Here is an 18,280-nt window from a genome sequence, read left to right as displayed (position 1 = left end):
ATTGAAGATAACATTAATTCGCTGTGGACTACACAGAAAATAAAGTGCTATCATTTGCAATCCAATTAAACAGTGAGTAAAGCTTCTCTGACCACTGCTTGCATCACTTCTCTTAAAATGGAATACATAGATAATAAATTGCCGCCAACTAAAGAATTAATCGACCAAATAACAAAGGACACTGCATATATATGCACTTCTGCAATCAATTTGGGATGGACTTCATAGACACTTCAATCGTGAATCTTACAGTTCATACAAAATCCTTTAGTTTTTTTGTTTGTTTGTTTGTTTGTTTGTTTGTTTTTTTCAGATTAACACTTTTTAATTGATTCTTATACAGAGTAAAGAATAAAACATAATATAAATGTAAGAATCCACTATTATCCATTTTAAACCCCCATTAATTCCCTATCCCTTTCCCAATCCCCAATCCCACCCTAACCCTCAACAAATGTCACTGTGGTCAAAGCCTGTTACACACATATAATATAAACACATTTATTTGAGAAACTACAAATATAAAAATCAACAAATAAAAGGAGAAAAGGAGAAAAGAAAAATTCCACAAAGGATACGATTCACAATTTCGACCATAATCACGTTTCTTCCTCACTGAGATCCTTCCATAAAGGTCAAGTATTTGTCCCATTTCTTACCATACATGTCTAGTCTGCCAAGTTTTTTATATGACATCTTTTCAAATGCCACCACCCTTCCCAAATCGGTGAACCACTTTTGAAATGAGGGAGTGCCTTTTGACTTCCATCCTCTAAGAATTATCTGTCTGCAAATCAGTTAACTAGTTTGGTCCCAGCTTTTTGTATATTTGTCACCTACTTTAATAACCGCTCCATCACCCAGTTGTGGTGGAGTGAGCAAGAGAAAGACACAGTGGGTGTGGCGTCAAGCCTCGGAGAGGCATTTATTAGAAATAATAATAAACATAAAATGTCCCCAAAAAAATAAAAATTTAAATAAAGTATCCATGGGGGAGAGTGTTCCAAATAAAAGGGAATCTGGCATCCTCGCGGTGACTGGGGCATGTGTAGGAAAGGGTGGTGTCCACAGGAATGGTCCAGGATGTGGGCGGGACACGACGGCTGCTTGCGTTCCCTTCTGTGGTCCGCAGTGCGAGGGGCGGCGGCTTCTGTGGCGGCCTGTCTTCCCAAGGGCTGTGGCGAGTGTGACATGAAGGCAGCCTGGCATCCGTGTTTGTCAGCCGCGATGCGAGCGGTGCTCCCCAGCGACTCATCTATCCCACGCCGGGGTTTCTTGGGGAGCGGGTCCGGCACGCATCTAACTTGGCCGGTATCCTCCCTGCTGTGCTCCTTGAACCTGCGAGGATGCCAGTGTGTGCAAACATGGAGAATAGAAGCTGGCTTCCTGAGAAGAGGAGCGGTCTATGTTTATTTAACACATCTCAGCTGTGCCTCGTTCCCCGCTGCCTAAACGAGGCTTATTAATTATGCGCCTCTTCTCTCTCCTGCCCATTCCTGTCGTGAGCCTGGCTGAAGGACGGCCCTCTGAGGCGGGGCGATGATGATGAGAGGGAGGGACGGCTCATTCTGTCACACAATACGTACAGTCTAGGGCAGAATGAAAAAATTCTGGACCCTTACCCAGAATTCTTGAATCTTAGCATAGAACCACAGAGCATGGGCTGTCTCCATCCTCCAACTTTCATTGCCAGCAGGTAGGTGTGCCTTTTAAACCAAGCCTAAACAATAGATTTAAACAATCTAGAGGGAGTCCAGTAGAAATGATGCAAAATCTTAAACTGAATAAGGCATAGCCTTGCATTCCTAGACATAGTTTAAAAAATATATATATTTCCCACTCCCCATCTTCCAATACCAAGTTCAAATCTCTTTCCCATAACTTCTTAAGAGCTGTTAAGGCTCCATCAGCAATGTTGGTTAGTTACTTTAAAAAAAAGTAATCCACTACTGATTAATTTTATGAAATTATTATTGGATTAATTGACTGAACACTTCATGGGAAAGTAATCAGATTACTAATTACTTTACTTTGAAGTTACTATCTAAAACCAATAAAACCTGTAAGCCTGCATTTAGATCCAGTCCCTTTCATCTTTTGTTTCTGCAGACATTACACCAAGACAACGCAAGAACTTAGGGACAACTCTGTGGATGCCCTTGAGTGGCCCAGCCAGAGCCCCGACTTGAACCCAATCAAACATCTCTGGAGAGACCTGAAAATGGCTGTCCACTGATGGTCTCCATCCAACCTGACAGAGTTTGAGAGGATCTGCAGAGAAGAATGGCTGAAAATCCCCAAATCCAGGTGTGCAAAGCTTGTCGCATCATACCCCAAAAAAACTTGAGGCTGTAATCGCTGCCAAAGGTTTTTCAACTAAGTACTGAGTTAACTATGACATCTGGCTTTAGAAGTTGGTGTAACTGGCAGACATATTTTCTACTCTCAATGAGCTTAATTTAAGTCTTGAGGGTCTCAGTGCCATTGTTTTCAACACTCAGGACAAAGTTGAAGCACTTATAAAAAAATTCATTTTCTGGTCCAGCTGTCACTCCTCCAATCCCACATCTCTCATTTCAAGAGCAAGAACAATTACATGTGTCAAAGTAATTTGAAATTCCCAGAGTCTGAGAAAGAGCCAGCAGTATTTGTACCCCAATATCAGCTAATCATTAGGAAGGTGCCGCGGATGGTCGCCTCGGTGTGGAGCGCTCCTATTCTTTTGTTGTTTTTGTTTGTTTGTCCTGTGTTTAGTAATATTTTTCCAATCAGTTTTACCAGGGATGAACTGCTGAATATTCAGCAGCATATACCAGACAATCTTTTCCCGATTTTTGAATATTCTGACACTTTGCTGGACATTTTAGTCAGAGGCGCAGCTTTGCTGTTCAAGAGATGCAGGCGAGGGAGACGAGCAGGCACACTGGTCAAGCTCAGTCGGCACAGCTTTCGAACAGCGCTGCCGAGCATTAATCTAGTGAATCCCCGCTCTCTTCCTAACAAAACGGACGAACTACATCTCCTCACCCGTACAAACTAGGACTTTTCAAACTTTGCTGCCTTGTGCTTCACAGAAACCTGGCTGAGTGAAGCCATTCCGGATAGCGCGTTACATCTGCCGGGCTTTCAGTTGTTCAGAGCAGATCACATTGCAGATTTAACGGGGAAAACGAGAGGCAGTGGAACATGCTTTTACATCAGTGAAAGTTGGTGTACAGATATAACAACATTAAAGAAGATGTGCTGTCCTAATTTGGAAGCACTCTTTATTAACTGTAAGCCTTTCTACTCGCCGCGGGAGTTTTCTTTGTTTATTCTGGTGAGTGTTTATATCGTGCCAAACGCGTGTGTGAACACAGCACTGCAACAGCTGGCTGATCAGATCACTGACACTGAACAACAATACCCGGACTCAGTTATTATTATTCTTGGGGATTATAACAAAGAAAACCTCACACGTGAACTGCCCAAATACAAACCGCACATTACATGCCCCACTAGAGACAGAAATATACTGGATCATTGCTACACAACTATAAAGGATGCATATTGCTCTGTCCCAAGAGCAGCTTTGGGACTCTCTGATCACTGTCTGATTCGTCTTCCTCCAACCTACAGACAGAATCTAAAATCTGCTAAGCCTGTATTAAGGACTGTAAAGAGATGGACCAATGAAGCAGAGCTGGAACTACAAGCCTGCTTTGACTGCACTGATTGGAGTGTTTTTGAGGCCGCAGACACCAATCTGGACAAGCTCACAGATACTGTTAAATCATATATCAGTTTATGTGAGGATATGTGCATCCCTACTAGGATTTATTTAACGTTTAACAATGACAAACCATGGTTTACAGCAGAACTACAGAGGTGGGGATAAAGTATTGTACAATCAGGCCAGGAACACACTGAATAAGGAAATCAGAGTGGCTAAAAGAAGATACTCTGAGAAGCTGAAATTTTTTTTTTCAGTTAACGACTCTGCATCAGTGTGGAGTGGCATGAAACAATTTACAAATTACAGGAATCCTGCCCCCAACCCTGTGGTGGACCAACAACTGGCTGACAACCTAAATGTGTTCTGCTGTAGATTTGAAAGGCCCAATCTCACACCCCACTCTGACCTTCACTTCACACAAACACCAACACCTCCTGCAACCCCCCTCCTCACCCTCCTGCTACTCAACCTGCACTTAAGATCTGTGAAGAAGAGGTGTCCCATGTCTTCCGAAAACAGAAGATAAGGAAAGCACAGTGCCCAGATGGAGTTTCATCTGCGTGTCTTAGATCCTGACGAAACCAAAAATCACAGGACTTAATGACTACAGATCTGTCACCCTGACATCTGTGGTCATGAAATCATTAGAGAGACTGGTGTTTGCCCACCTGAAGAACATCACTGGACCCTTTCTAGATCCCCTTCAATTTGCTTATCGAGCAAACAGGTCTGTGGAGGATGCAGTCAACATGAGATTGCATCATATCCTGCAACATCTGGATGGACCAGGGACATATGCAAGGATCCTTTTTGTGGACTTCAGTTCGGCTTCAACACCATCATCCCAGCTATACTCCAAACTAAACTACACCAGCTGTCAGTGGATTACCAGCTTTCTGACGGACAGGCAGCAGCTTGTGAGATGGGAAATTCACTTCAAGCACCTGTACAATCAGCACTGGTGCCCCCCAGGTATGTGTGTTCTCCCCACTACACTTCTCCCTCTACACCAATGACTGCATCGCCAAGGACCCCTCTGTCAAGCTCCTGAAGTTGGCCTCATCCAAGATGACGATGAGTCTGCATATAGAAGGGAGGTTAAACAGCTGGCTGTCTGGTGCAGTCAAAACAACCTTGAGCTGAACACGCTAAAAACAGTGGAGATGATTGTGGACTTTAGGAGGAACCCCACAACACTGACCCCCTCACCATTCTAAACAGCACAGTGGCAGCAGTGGAGTTATTCAGGTTCCTGGGTCCTACCATCTCACAGGACCTGAAGTGGGAGACCCACATTGACTCCACTGTGAAAAAGGCCCAGCAGAGGTTGTACTTCCTTCGCCAGTTGAGGAAGTTCAACCTGCCACAGGCACTGCTGATACAGTTCTACTCAGCAGTCATTGGGTCTGTCCTCTGCACTTCAATAACTGTCTGGTTTGGTTCAGCTACGAAATCAGATATCAGAAGACTACAAAGGACAGTTCAGACTGCTTTTGGGCCTCATGTATTCAGATAGAAGACAAAGGCAGGCCTAACACAGTTGTAAAACCTGACTGAGGCCCACACACAGTCATAAATCTTACTGATAAAAACCGTGCCAAAATCAAACAAAGGAAGTCCAAAACAGATTACAAATCCCATGAAGCCTTGCTCACTAAAGGATCGAACTCTCAACTCCTATTGGATGAGGCACACAACAGAACGGCCCTCAACCAAGACGTCATCGGGAGTAGAAATAACTCTGAAATCCTTCTGGGCGTTGCTTCCAGCAACTCTGCCCGCCGTGTGTAGACGCAGCTCATTGCTGCTCTCAGGTGTAGCCTCGTGGCACAAGGAAGTAACATCTGACTTGAAACTGTGGCCATACAGTCTCCATCCCGCTGGATGAGTTGAGATTACTCTGTGTTCCACCGAACACTCTAACAGATCCGAAGGAGACCACCTAGCAATCCTCATTTTCATCTGTTTGCCTGCAGAAATGAAGAGAAAAATATTTCTCTTCCATCTTCAATCAAGTCAACGTCGCTGATTTCTCCGCCAGCCCGCCGAGAATCAGCAGCCGTACCGCCCGCCGACAGAGCGATGAAACGGCCTCCCGTCATCACCCGAGCCTCGAGGAACCGAGTCGGAGTTAAAGGACGGATGAACACACATTCTACCTGTGTCCTCATATGATTCAAGTAAGAGGTTTACGTATGGGCAGAGATAGAATATTATAGTGTGTTATTCTTGTGTATCAAGGTTATTGCTTGTACAGTTTACAGACCGCCTAGTCCGCTCATTGCTGCCAATAATACTCAAGGTATTACTGTAATGTACTGTTATCACGAATGAGATCTGCTGTGTTGTAGTCCAACCACATTGGACTGTTGTGTATTTCCGCCATCGTGGGTAAGACCGGCACACTGAGTTTATCCATTAAAGAACCAAAGACCGTGGGACGGTTTACAAGTCGTCCACCGTGTCTCTGAGTGATAAACTAACAGCTGCTTTCTCTCCCACGATCGCGAAACCGGCTTTGGTGCCACCACTTTATTCTCTCTCTCTCTCTCACTCTCTCTCTCTCGTACTAACCACACAAACACGCGACCCCTCACAAACATTCTCGCACACACTTTTGGCTAGTAGATACCTTCGTGATAATGCTGAGCTTTGTCCCTATGTTATCGTACAAGCGGAGACACGTGGTAAACGGGCAGACGCCATTAACCAGCTTCTCTCCGGCCACATTCGCGGCCATATTCTCTGGCTGGAAATCTCGCTTGACGTACTCTCCACGAGAGTCACGTCCGCCATTTTGTGCGCGTCACACCGTACACACACACACACACACACACACACACACACACACACACACACACACACACACACACACACCTATCTTCCTCTCATGTGTTATAGGCTTATTTTGGTTACCATATCTAATCATGTCACTGTTTAGTTTGTAGTTGAAAGTCGGAAGTTTATTGACTGCATTGTATTGATTATGAATTGATATTACTGCATAAATAAACTTTGTTATATTTCAAAGAGAAGTGTTTTGATTTGTTTTGCATACACCTGTGTCAAATGCTGGCAGGGGATGTCAGTGCTCGGATTCAAGCCTTCATTGTTTCCTTTTGAATGTCGATTTTCTTAAGAGAACAATCTAATATTGAGACTGTTATACTGTATGGTTATTAGTCCCTGATTCCAGGGTGGTGCCCCGGCGATATTAATCCTTATTAATATTCTATTGATTTTGATAATTGATAATTATCTTTTGATGATTGTTGAATTTGAAGGATCAATAAGCTAGTGTTAATTCTAATCAATGTTCCATTGATTTTAATAATTAATGATTATCTTTGATAATAATTAATATTCTATTGAATTTTATGGTTATCTTTGATTGTTGATGTGAAGGATTAAAAGAGCTAACATTGATTCAAATCAATGTTCTATTGATTTTAATAACTGATAATTATCTTTGATAATGATTAATTATTGCTAATAACCAAACCCGCTCCTGAACGTAACGCACTACATTTACTGGTGCTCTGTATGAGGCTTTAATGAGTTAGATTCTATTATTTAATTATTAATTATTTCTGTTAGTAACACTGATCTAAACAACCAGTAGATCCTACACTGCTGAAGAGGATTATTGGTTGACCCCTGCCCTCCCTACAAGAACTATACACTTCTAGAGTGAGGAAAAAGGCTGGAAAAATCACTCTGGACCCAACTCACCCTGCCCACTACCTTTTTAAACTGTTGTCTTCTGGCTGACGCTTCAGAGCTCTGAGCACCAGAATCGTCAGGCACAGGAACTGTTTTTTCCCTCAGGCTATCCATCTCATGAATAGTTAAAACTGCAGCATTGAGCAATAATTATGTGCAATTCACAGTCTTGTCTTTTTATATTTATCCAACACATCCAACCTCTTCTGCCATTCTATTCCCTTGCACTGTATATAACAGATTTGTATTTACATTTGCACTACGTATTTGTATGTATGTATGTGTGTATCTGTGTGTGTATGTATGTATGTGTATGTATGTTTGTGTGTATCTGTGTGTGTATGTATGTATGTGTATGTATGTATGTGTGTATGTATATATGTGTGTATGTATGTATATATATATATATGTCTTATTGTGTATTCTATATATACTTTATTTTCTATTCAGTTTTTTTTTTTTGTATTTTTTTTATTACATTTTTAATTATTTTTTATTATTATCTATATGTTGTTGCTGTTTTGTATAGTTGTGCACTGGAAGCTCCTGTCTCCAAGACAAATTCCTTGTATGTGTAAGCATACTTGGAAATAAAGCTGATTCTGATTCTGCAAAGAGCCCCAGATAATGTTTCAGTATTCACAATAGAGTTGGTAACTATTTTCTTGACTCTCCAGTGGAGGAAATATAACTAAAGAGGGGAGTGGTTTGTTCAGACTCCCTGGCAGCCTTGAATACCGTCTGGCCAATCTGACTGCAGGCAAGGCGTAATTCTTGAAATATTTCTATACCTATATAAATGTCTTAATCAAAGCATTATTATCACCTTTCTCTGGATCCCAGCACATGTTGGAGAGGAAGGAAATAAGATAGTAAACAAACATGCAAAGAATTCACAGAAATTTAGCAATATTGACCTGTTTCATGTGACGTCACTTTATGACCATGCCACCATGTTTGCCGTACGGAGATTAATTATGGATAAAATATCTTTAAATGTCCGTGAAAGTTCAATTTGGCAATATTTGTACTGACTTCATACCTGTATGAACATTTTCTGGGACTTGGCATTTATCATTTTTGATGTTTTTCTTGATACTGTTTGTGACGAGGAGGAGGGCGTGGCCGGGTCGCGATGGAGCACGGCCGGCGCTGAATCTAGCTGATCAGAGGGAGAGCGAGATAAGGGGCAGCTGGAGATGCCAGTTCAGGAGAGAGAGACGCACGTGGCTGCTTTCTGTGTGTCTGTTTGTGTTATGGTTTATGTTTGTTTTATGTTGAGTTTTGCATTAAAATTTTATGTTGATTGTTCAGCCGGTTCCCGCCTCCTCCATGCCCGTCCTTATACTGTTACACTGTTTCTCAGGTGTTTTTCCATTCACTGCCATTATTTTCTTCCGCTGATGGTCACAAACATGGCGGCTTCAAGAAAAATTTACATTGCTAAAACAGGTCAATAGAGCTCAATAAACAGTCATCAGTAAAGCAGAAGTAAAGGAAATTATCAGAAAAACTGTAATTAAACACTGGCAGAACCTTTAGGATAAGGGGGCAAAGAGGAGGCACTTATACAAAATACAAAGAAATGTAAGCATCAAGGGAACGAAACTATGTTTACAATACTTGACTCCAGTGGTTAAATCCATATCTTCTGAAGCAATATGATAGGTGTGGGTGAGACACAGATCAATATTTAAGTCCTTTTATACTATTAATTCTCCTCGATGCCCAGTAGGTGGCGATATGCATGAAGAATGTGAATCGCCAAAAACACAAGAAGAAGAATGTGAGTGTGAACGCTATGGGAGAAAGGTGCCTCAGGTTGTTTCTGGCAGGGTACTCAGCCTTACAGGTTCCATATGGTTAGGATTAGATTGGGGTGAAGTTAGGGCATCTGCTGCCTGCCAGGAACAAACAGAGGCACCTTTGTACAATGGGCAAAAAGTGAAAGTGGAGATTTATAGTAAAAAAAGAACTTATATATTGATCTGTTTCTCACCCACACCTATCGTATCACTTCTGGAGATATAGATTAAACCACTGAAAATCTTATGGATTACTTTTATGCTGGCTTTATGTGCTTTTGGAGCTTCAGAGATTTGGTAGCCATTTACTTACAGAGTGCAGAGATCTACGGAGCTGAAAATTCTTCAAAAATCTTTGTGTTCAGCAGAAGAAAGAAAGTCATACACATCTGAGATGGCATGAGGGTGAGTAAATGATGTGAGAATTTTCATTTTTGGGTGAACTATCCCTTTAAGTAAAATAAATAGCGTCCTACTGGATTATGCATACATTGTGGGATAATGTAAACATTGGAAAATATCCTGTTTAATTGTAGGACTTATGACAGAGCAAGACAATTATTGCACAAAAAACTACAAGAAAAGGGGATCCAGAATATATCTTTGGAAGTTGTTTTAGATAAGAAACAAGGGGGACAAAGTATTAGAGAACTGTATTGTGCTTTCTGAAAGAAACAAGAATACAAACAGGTTGAGTTTATGTATGTTTTAATGTTTTCTTATATTTAAAATTAAATAGTTTTTGTTTGTCCTGCATTGACGCTCCAGTCCAGTATGTGTCGGTAATGCAACATGAACTGGATTTCCGATCCGCCATTAAACATCACAAGAAGAAGAAGTTGTTGTTATTGTGACGTCATAAGGACTCTACCGTCTGTTGTGATTCAGTTGATTTAAGGTTTGTGTTTTTCAGTGCTTTAACTAAAATATATAAAGCAATACAACACTTTTACACATAAACAACATGGTAATATTACTTGAAATCATTTAGCGTTTGTGATATAAAACGAATATAATGTTGTTCAATCTCATTGTTTAGGTGAATTAATCATTAAAACAAGCTAAACTCATCATAACACGAATATTGAGGATTATATTAAAAACATTTAGTCATTTAGCAGAAGTTTTTATCCAAAAGGGCACATAACATGCTTAAAAAACAATTTGTCATACAGAAGTCATCAAAATGAAATAACACACTTTCAAGTTCCCAAAGTATCTGTATCAGGAGCTGAAGCAGAAGTTACAAATAGACAAAGAGAGAAAATGAATGTTTAATGTGTTTAAAGTTCCTTTCCTGATAATGTGTTCAAATCACTGATCTGCACTTCTACATTTAATTAAGTACTGTATTAATGTCACTGTTGTCTGTTAAAAACCTCTATTTATATGTTCATGAAAAATGTGAGCGAAAATAAAACCTGTGCTTATTTTGTAATATTTGATCAAATAATTGTTAAACAAAAATCAAGATAATTTTTTATTTGGATTCTGGTCAGGGAAACCAGATATCAGTACCCCGTTATGGATAATAAAACATTAAACCATGGTGTAACCTCTACACTGTCGCCTACGTTGCTGTTTCTATACAGCGAAAACACTAGATATTGCTGCGTGTATATGTGAGAAATGAATTAAAATTTAATCAACAAAAGCAGTGTAATTTGTGGATTCAAAAGCAGTTATTAAACTATTGTTAAAAAGTAGTTCATCAAAGTATGTGATCATGTTGATATTTAGGTACATATTATGTATTATACATTAAAGTCGACGATAGATGCAGTGTTTGCATTAGAAATCTGATGAGGTTATATGCGTTACTGACTCCAACAACTTAATTCTTGATTCAGTCAGATTACAGGAAAAAGTTATGAATTAGCCTAATGTCCGCTACTACATTTTATTTTTCAGTCATTTCTCTACACTTACTTAATTGTTTGATAAAAAATGATTGCGCTTCATTTGGTTGATGCTTGTGTGTTTTGAGTAGGGTGGGGAACCGAGAACCGGCTCCATTCTTTAAAAATTACCAGAATCGTATGATCTTCGTGACTTTCGGTTCTGTTAATGGTTCTCCAGCATGCAGTTTTCCGCAGATGAGGCTGGAACACCGTCCTGAAATACTCTGACAGTGTTTCCAGCAGCACATCTCTGCAGCAGCGCTGCCCTCTACTGACTCTACAGCATAAACCCACACAGCTCTACCAGTGCCGGTTCTTTTGAATCTACATCGTGAAACATACAGAGCTTCCATTTATAGTCCAGTATACAAGTAATCTTTATACTGATGTGCAAGTTATGAATGTCCAACTCAAAATTAAATAAGAACTGTTGAAGTCTCACAAGCCTGAAGTACAACATTAGGCTACATAAGTCTAAACGGTCTCTGGAGCTGTCACTGTTTATTTAATGATCACCTGTGTCTCTGTTAAATCAAGCAGTGCAGTTACTGACTGATTGTTCATATGACAATTTATAATTAAAGACACACTAGTTTTATAAAATAATAAATGAAGTAGTGAAATATGCCATCACATTTCTTGTTAGTTTAGATTTGTTTATTAATAATATAGTTAGAATCTATTACTGGTTTGTAATTATTGTCTCTAAATAGTCTGCAAATAAACCTTTTACAAGAACTGTATTATATTTATTTCTGATTGGTTATATCTGCTCTTTAGAAATCTGAAATGATCTCATTATTTGGTAACAGACAGCAGAGGGTAGTAAATACAATAAGAATTGCATTTCTCATTTCCAAATAATTATTTTAAAAAAAGATACTAAAATAATTACTGGAATCACTACTGGAACCATTAAGGAACCGGTAATTGTTAAGAGGAGTCAGAACTGGAATCGTAAAATTCCTTATGATTCCCAACCCTAGTTTTGAGTGAGCGGACGGTAATTGTGAACAAGCATTAGAGACGAGTGGTCACTCTCTGATGTCCTCACTCAAGTGCATTGAGAAATCTCAGTCTGTGAATAGTATTTTTATTTTGTTATTTTCACATATGAAACATCTGGACAAAGCAAATCAAAATTCGCAGTGCATTTCTGAGGCATGGCATTCAAATAAAGTGTTTGGGTACATTCACTCATCTGCACGCTCTGAGCGTTTTAAGTTAAGTGTGAGTAAATCATGACCATTTTTATTTTTGGGTGAACTATCCCTTTAAAGGTGCTAATTAGTGTAAATATACCTGTATAAATTTGGTAATTATTTATTTATTATTTTTGTCAGATCTCATCCCAAGCTGGAAATATTCCCATCATCCTTGAAGTGACGCTTGACTTCAATCAAGCAGGAAATATCTCTGTGACAGCACATTCTACACGAGGGATGATGGAGTTTATTAAAGACGAGAGTGAAGACTTCAGTATTCCATATCTGTGAGCAATGAAAACAGAAGATACTGAGGAACAAAGAGGTTGGTGTCCAAGAGGCCTGAATCAGCATTTATGTCATTTACCTCCGTATTTATTAGTGCTGTCAGTCGATTATATTATTTAATCGTAATTAATTACATGATTTTTCATAGTTAATCGCAGTAGGGATGGGCATTTTCTAATAATTTTGAAGTCAAGATCTCTTAATCCACAAAAAATTGGTACTCGATTATTTGTAAATTAAAATGCTTTAAAAAGTTAAAAGTAAGTATGACATGTGAAATGTATATTTTTTTTTAATTAACAAATGTTACCAAGAACTGTTTAAAAATAAGAACTTCAACACACTATGCTTTCCTTTTGGGGAAAAAAAATTAAATGAACAATATACATTAATATAAATTGGAAAAAAGATTTAAGCAATAACAGAACAGTGTTCAGAGATTTAAAGCACATACACACACACTGCTCTGATAGGCTTCAGATTTTCTTGTAATTTCTGCTCCACTTAGCATTTTTTTTTTTTTTTTGTCATCGTTTCGTTTGCATGACTCCAACAAGAACTGAATTCCAATGGAGTAGAATTCAAAACAATTTGGCAAGAAATTCAAAGTATAGTGTTTGGCGTTGCTCACAGCAGGCAGATGTGGAAAGGAAAATCAGTTTGTGATATTTGAGTAATGAGTTTAAAATTAGTCGAGTCTCGTGCAATCGCAGATTTTGAAAGTGCTGAAAATGTATTCTAAATATACTTCTTTTCTTGTTAAAATGTACAGTTGAAGTCAGAAGTTTACATACACTTATGTTGAAGTCATTAAAACTCATTTTTTAACCACTCCACAGATTTCAGATTTAGGACGTCTACTTTGTGCATGACACGAGTAATTTTAACAACAATTGTTTACAGACAGGTTTCACTTTTAACTGACTATGTCACAATTCCAGTGGGTCAGAAGTTTACATTCACTAAGTTAACTGTGCATTTAAGCAGCTTGGAAAATTTCATAAAATGATGTCAAACCTTTAGGCTATTAGCCAATTAGCCTCTGATAGGCTAATTGGAGTCTTTTGGAGGTGTTCCTGTGGATGTATTTTAAGGCCTACCTTCAAACTCAGTGGCTCTTTGCTTGACATCATGGGAAAATCAAAAGAAATCAGCCAAGACCTCAGAGATTTTTTTTTAGACCTCCACAAGTCTCGTTCATCCTTGGGAGCAATTTCCAAACGCCTGAAGGTATCACATTCATCTGTACAAACAATAGTATGCAAGTATAAAAACCATGGGACCATGCAGCCAGAGATGAACGTAGTTTAGTGCGAAAAGTGCAAATCAATCCCAGCATGGGATTGAATCCCGTGAAGCATGGGGATGGCAGCATCATGTTGTGGTGGTGTTTTGCTGCAGGAGGGACTAGTGCACTTCACAAAATAGATGGCATTATGAGGAAGGAAAATTATGTGGATATATTGAAGCAACATCTCAAGACATCAGCCAGGAAGTTAAATCTCAGTCGCAAATGGGTCTTCCAAATGGACAATGACCCCTATCATACCTCCAAAGTTGTGGCAAGGACAACAAAGTCAAGGTATTAGAGTGGCCATCACAAAACCCTGGCCTCAATCCGATAGAAAATTTGTGGGCAGGACTGAAAAAGCGTGTGCGAGCAAGGAGGCTTACAAACCTGACTCAGTGGAGAAGTCACGTGACGCCATGCGAAGAGCGAACGTGTAAGCGGCGAGCTCTGCGCACTTTGCTAGTTTTTAATTATTTTTATTTTATAATCCAGTGAGAGTCGATACATCCTGTTACATATCTGTTCTTTGAAGACATGGCAGAGAATTCAAAATCCTAATATCTGGAGATATTAAAAGACACTTACGTGCCCAAGCTGAAACCTCAGACAGGCCCGCAGACCAGGGACTCGGTTTGGACGGTGCAGCAGGAGAAATCCAGTGTCAACTGGCGAGCATGTCTGTGATGCTGAAGAAGGTTGTTGCTGACTTGGAGGATCTCGCTGTAATATGTTGATCGATGACGGCGTTGGAAACGAAATTCTCTGAGTTGGTTACAAGATTGTTGGAGGTCGAGAGTCAGATCAATTATCTGGAGTCATTGTAGAGGGAATTGTCTGCTAATCCGCTAGCGACCAAGATAGACGTGGAATGTATTTTGGAAAAATTGGAAGACCTTGAGAATCAGAGCCGGCGAAATAACGTCCGGATTGTTGGAATTCCTGAGCATGAAGAAGGCTGAGATATGGTAAAATTCCTAGACGAGCTCTTCCCGAGTCTGCTCAACATAACAGGCCATAAATTGGAAATCGAGCAAGCTCATAGAGTCCCGGCTCTGAGATCCGCTGAGGGAGACAGGCCCCGATCAATTCAGGCCAAATTTCTGAGATCATCCGATAAAGATCTCGTGTTGCGCCAGGCGAGGAGCAAAGGAAAGCTTTCTTGGAAGAATCACAGCATTTTCTTTTTCCCAGATTTTGCGAATTCGACAAGAGAGAAACGTGATTGTTTCGAGGAACGCAAGAAACTCTTACATCAACGGAAGATCGCTTTTGCTCTGATGTTTCTGGCCAAATTGAGAATAGATACTAAGGATGGCCGCAAAATATTTACATGCCCACAACAAGCATGGTCTTTCATAGAGTCAGTGGGTGAGTAGACCATTTTATGACTTTCATATGTCTCGCTTTACATACTCTTGGCTGTCTGAGGAAGCTGGGCACCTTTTTGTTTCTTTTTGTGCTAATTCCGCCTTGTGGTTGGAGTTTGTTTTTTGGAATAACACTCCTTCAAGAAACCTTTTACACTGAAGTTCCCGGCCAAATTGAGAATAGATACTAAGAATGGCCACAAAATATTGACATGCCCACAAAAAGCGATGTCATTTACAATTCATAAAACCAATGGACTGAGGAAGTCATGGTGTGTTTCTTACCTGCCTACAAATGGGCTGTCTCACTGAATATACTCTTGATCATCCGAGGAAGCTGGGCACCTTTTTTTGTTTCTTTTTGTGCTGGTTCCGCCTAGTGGCTGGAGTTTGTTTTGTGGGACAGTTGTGGATGAATCTGCTTGTTCTTTGTGCTTATGCCTCCTATTGTATGGAGTTTATTTCGTGGAGTATTTTTTGCAGGACATTGGAATGATTACGTCATTTGCTGTGCTTATGAAACAGCCAGTTCACTGAACATTCGTTTGACTGTACGAGGAAACTGAACGGCTTTATTTTTATTAATTTATTTTTTTTGTGCTGGTTCAGCTAGCGGCTGGAATTTGTTTTGTGGCGGAACACACCTTCGAGACAGTTTTGTGAATGAATCTACACGTTATTTGTGTTTATTCTGCCTATTGGCTTGAGTTTGTTTTATAGATTATCTTTTGTTGTGTAATTCTGTCTCACAAGATTTGTATAGAAGCACCGGACATGAGCAATCCAACCAAAGTTGACACGGGGGTTCTCGTAGGTGTACATGGACTGTTTGAGTTTAGAGAGATGGACGCTGGTTGGCGCTGTCATGCGCGGGGTTAATGCGCACGTTTTTCTTTTTTCTGTTTGTTTGGTTTGGGGGGAAGTCCGGGGTTTGATTGTTGCATTAATGGGAAATGTGGTCTTTATAATTTTATTTTTGACACACAATCTATTTTTTCTAATATGTTAAAATGTCAGATGTTAATATGAGTGTACTATCTCTCTCCACGTGGAATGTGAATGGGTTGGGGCACCCCATAAAAAGAAGGAAGGTTATTTATTTCCTTAAAAGTAAGAAATATGATATTGTGTTTCTTCAAGAAATGCATCTTTCCCCGGAGGAAGCTGAAAATGTTGGGAAGATATGGGGTGGACATGTTTTCTTTAGTGCCGGCTCAAGTAAGAGCAGGGGGGTCATTACATTGATAAGTAAGCATCTACAATTCAAATGTCTCAAACAGATTAAAGATAAATTAGGAATAGTCATTATTATTTTAGCTGAAATTCAGGGGCAAATGTTGATTTTGGCTAATATTTACATACCTAATGTGGATGATCAGGGCTTTCTTATAGATCTTGAAGGGATGTTGCAAGCCACTGGCACCCTTCATGATATTATATTGGGAGGAGACTTTAATCTATTGATGGACTCAGTCATTGATCATAGTGAAGCAGAAGTGTGTAAGGCCCCTAGAGCAACATTGACACTTCATAGGATGTGTAAATATCTTGGTCTTACAGATATTTGGAGACTTTTGAACCCATCTTTTGGGAGCTATACATTTTTTTCATCAGTCAATAAGATTTATTCTAGAATAGATTTTTTTTATTGATATCTAAGTCCCTTATTTCATCTGTTGTAGATTGCTCAGTTGGAAACATCTTAGTCTCAGATCACGCCCTGGTAAATTTAGAGGTGTTGCCACATATGGAGAAAAAGAAATCATATAGTTGCCGCTTTAATGTATCCCTTTTGCAAAATCCTGATTTCCAACAAATGTTAAAGGCTGAAATCAATGTTTATATGGAGACCAACTGGTCCTCAGTATCCTCTATGGGCATGGCTTGGGAGGCACTTGGTAGTTCACCCAAACATGAAAATTTGCTGATAATTTACTCACTCTCAGGCCATCCAAGATGTATCTGAGTTTCTTTCTTCATCAAAACAGAATTTAAGATTTTTAGGATTTCATTTCAGGCCTCCTCCTTTAAACAATGCAAGTGAATGATGCATATTTAGGGTGCATCAAAATAATTCACACGACTCCATTCGACAAATAAAGTTCTTCTGAACCCAAACGATTGATTATTTTTAGAAACAAAACAATACTTATATACTTTTTAACTACAAATGTTCGCTTCCGTACATCTCTGTGATGCGCTCATGAGAGGGACGATGTAAGGTCACGCGTGGAGGAGGAGGCAGGAAGCGCGTACAAGAGAAACTTGCACAGACCACAGACCAAGCGCCGTTCACAAACCAAAACAGTCCAAAACAATTTCAAACACGATGTCGGAGGATTTTGATTTTAGAAGAGAAGAGGAGATGGAGAGTTTTTCGCCCAACCCTACCTATTTGAGCCCGAACACACCTCTCATGGGCGCGTGTCACAAAGATGTACGGAAGCGAACATTTGTAGTTAAAAAGTATATAAGTATTATGGATTATTTTAATGCACCCTAAATATGCATTTTGGACCGTCAAAAAAATTTAGTATATTCGCTTGCATTGTTTAAAGGAGGAGGCCTGAAATTAAATCCTAAAAATCTTAAATTCTATTTTGATGAAGAAAGAAACTCAGATACATCTTGGATGGCCTGAGGGTGAGTAAATAATCAGTACATTGTAATTTTTGGGTGAACTATTCCTTTAAGGTCACTGGACTTCCTGTTCCTGTTGCTGATGGCACACTGCACGAGTGTTTGTAGCCTGCTAGCCTGCTTAGCATTGCTTGCTCTTATTCTCATACATTCGTCATTTTATCCATTGTCACTTTACCATGTGTTTCGTGTTTTCCGCTTTTCTACTGTTTCATCTGTGTTTATTTTACTTGTTGCTTCTGGCGCCTAGCTCGAGTCTGTGTTTGTAGCCTGCTAGCTTTTTTTAGCATCGCTTATCTGTCTGTTTTCAACCTTAAATCCTTAACATCTGCCATTTTTCAGTGC

At 39.7% G+C, this 18,280-nt stretch overlaps 2 protein-coding genes across 4 annotated transcripts in view; both read left to right on the top strand.

Moving 5' to 3' along the window:
* The window catches only part of LOC127440569 (zinc finger protein 585A-like), a 56,208-nt gene that overhangs the window by 23,540 nt on the left and 14,388 nt on the right, over window positions 1-18,280 (top strand). The window lies entirely within an intron of this gene.
* LOC127440745 (gastrula zinc finger protein XlCGF57.1-like) overlaps window positions 10,066-18,280 on the top strand; it is a 72,362-nt gene continuing 64,147 nt past the window's right edge. The window contains exon 1 of one of the 3 annotated variants that reach the window (XM_051697559.1): window positions 10,066-10,141. The gene's annotated coding sequence lies outside the window, so the exon portion shown is untranslated. The remainder of the gene's footprint in view (window positions 10,142-18,280) is intronic. The other 2 variants (XM_051697562.1, XM_051697561.1) reach the window with 2 other exon arrangements.

Source organism: Myxocyprinus asiaticus, chromosome 5, assembly GCF_019703515.2.
Source record: "Myxocyprinus asiaticus isolate MX2 ecotype Aquarium Trade chromosome 5, UBuf_Myxa_2, whole genome shotgun sequence".
NCBI classification, from domain to species: Eukaryota; Metazoa; Chordata; class Actinopteri; order Cypriniformes; family Catostomidae; genus Myxocyprinus; species Myxocyprinus asiaticus.
This window is presented reverse-complemented; position numbering and strand designations above follow the sequence as displayed.